This window comes from Trachymyrmex cornetzi, unplaced genomic scaffold (assembly GCF_001594075.2).
Source record: "Trachymyrmex cornetzi isolate Tcor2-1 unplaced genomic scaffold, Tcor1.1 scaffold608, whole genome shotgun sequence".
In the NCBI taxonomy this organism is placed as follows: domain Eukaryota; kingdom Metazoa; phylum Arthropoda; class Insecta; order Hymenoptera; family Formicidae; genus Trachymyrmex; species Trachymyrmex cornetzi.
In genome coordinates, this window is record NW_017299924.1 from 120,349 (window position 1) to 123,068 (window position 2,720).

A 2,720-nucleotide genomic window follows, 5' to 3' on the forward strand; every position below is an offset into this window, starting at 1 on the left:
CCAACATAGCTAACATCACAATTCTCACAAGATATTTTATAAACTATATTTTGATTATGTGTATGTTCTAATTTATCTTTACCTCTTTTAATGTAGTATTTAAGTGTGTTAGGAATAGTATAAGCCAGTTTACAATCTACTACATTAGCAATTGGTTTAAATCTCTCAGAAATTGAATTAACAAATGGAACAGCGAAAAATTTATTTAAAGAAGTGTTATTACAATTCACATTATTATTGTTAATATACATATTTTTTCCTAGAGATGTTCGTTATTGCAAGTTAATCTTAATTTCAATGGGACTACTTATACTTGACTTTGAACGACATGAATATTCTCACAAAATTAAGATTTTGTTATAATTATTTTACTCTTTTCTTCTGAGTTTTTACATTTTTGCAACAGCTATTCAATACATTGTATTATTTACTCATTATGAAATGTTACTATTAATTTTTTATGTTTTATATTATGTTAGCGACATTATGTTATGTTATTTTTATTTTTATTATGTAATTTGAAGGTTTTTTTTAATGTTACCGGATTTATAAGTTAATTTTTGTTTTTTGCATTGAAAATGACCCGATCGGAGTCGAAACGTATGTATGTAATGTTATTATTCTAATTATAATTGTTTGTTAAACTATTGGTTCTATGCCCTTTTAATATTTATTTTGTTTTATACATATTGAACTTTATTATTATTTTTTTATTATTATTATTATTATTATTATTATTAATTATAATATTATAATAATTATATAATATATTAAAAATGCATTTTTTTCAGTGCGCCCAGCGATTCACGTTAGACCAAAGACCACGGTAGTGACTTTGTTACCCACAGCGACAAGCAGGGGAGACCGCGGACAAAAGTAACATTTTGACTTTTAAGTGTTATAACAGTTAAAATATAATATTTACATTTAAAAAAGTATATTCCTTTAGATATATTGTAGAATTTATTTAACTACAAAATTTTCTTTGATTCAATTTTTCAATGTAACTACACGCAGAAAAAGATATACTGTACACAAGTAATAATGACTTCTTTCAAGTATTTTAAACGTTCATATATCCGCAAATACCATAAGTTTATCATAAGCGTTAAATTTATTCAAAATATATTCTGAATCCTAGAAAGTTTAATACTTCAATCAGGAATATTAAATTAAATAAAAAATTTGATTTACTTAAGAAAAATTCTTCCTTTGCTTGAATTAAATATTATATTTATTTGTAATAAGAAAATTATGGTTATATCTTAATGAAAAAAATAATTCTTTTGTTATTATTGCTTTTTATTTTTACTGTTTCGCATACTCATATCCCGTCTTATTAACTACAATTAATTATTGAAAAACGCATTGCATCACCGGCAAGATTTGAACCTACGATCCCTAGAACGGTAAGCCTAATGCATTTACGCTGAGCTAATCGCACGTTTGTGATCGAGTCATTGCCGGTATACCTCCTATTGTAGCTATTCTTAATTTTATGATGATAGTTTCATATTATTAATATTTTATGAGGTTACATGGAAACGAAATAATACGCTGGTATTTATTAATTCAAAATAATTAAGATAAATATTATATGAAAAAACACCATTATGGAACAATATAAAAGTTATGTTGCATGCACAATTTGGTCTCAAAATAAATATTTATTTAAATTGAAAATATGAATTACTTCAAACAAGAAAAAAATTTCTTGTTTCTAAACTATGTTTCGCTTTTTCTAAATCTGTTGTATAGAACTAAAAGAAATGTATCAAATTTTTCTGATCAGATAAATTTTCTTATATCAATACATTATTAAATATTCAAGTTAATCAAATCTGATTTTTCTTTGATAAAATTTTATAATATACTTCAAAAGAGAATAAATTCTTATTTTGAATATATGATATTGAGTATTTCTCAAACTTGGAATGAATACATTTTAAAATTACTAGCAAGAAAATATTCTTGCTAGTAAAAATTCTTGAAAGTAACCGTTACTTAAAAAAAGAAAAATGAAATGAATAATTGCTTTTCTTGGCAATAGAATGATATTTTTCTTTGTGTAGAAAAAAAGTTACGTTTGTTTAAAGACTATGAGGAATTTTGTTACAACCGTCCCAATCTCTGGGACGATTATAACAGTAGAGAGGGACAATTGTACCATACTATTTATAATTAAATAATGGTTATTTTATTGGTTTTATTAATAAAAATACATAAAAATAAAAATAAAAAAAGGCTCAAATAATTCAAATAAAACAAAATAAATCAGAAGAACTACGAGCCAAAACAAAACAAATTTTAATGTACAGAGTGTTACAGATACATACTGGACAGTACGACGGGTTGCGCGGCAAACTTTGCATGGCCAAGCGTGGTTTAATAGACAATGACAGTGACTTTATACATTATAAAGTTTATACTACAAAGTTTTATTATTTATATTATAAAGTTTATGTCGTTATAAAGTTATATTTATATTATAAAGTTTACCCGTCGTACTGCCTAGTATGTATCTGTAACACCCTGTACATATGATACAGTTGACAGTAAAATAAAAATAAAAACAAAATAAAAATATATCTACATCAAATTAAAAATATGTCTGCATCAACTAACGTTTCGACCACCTTCATTTTCAAAGTTATAAACAAGTATATATATGAAAGCGGTTGACTACAATAGATTAACATAGATCACTAATTATAGAAGTA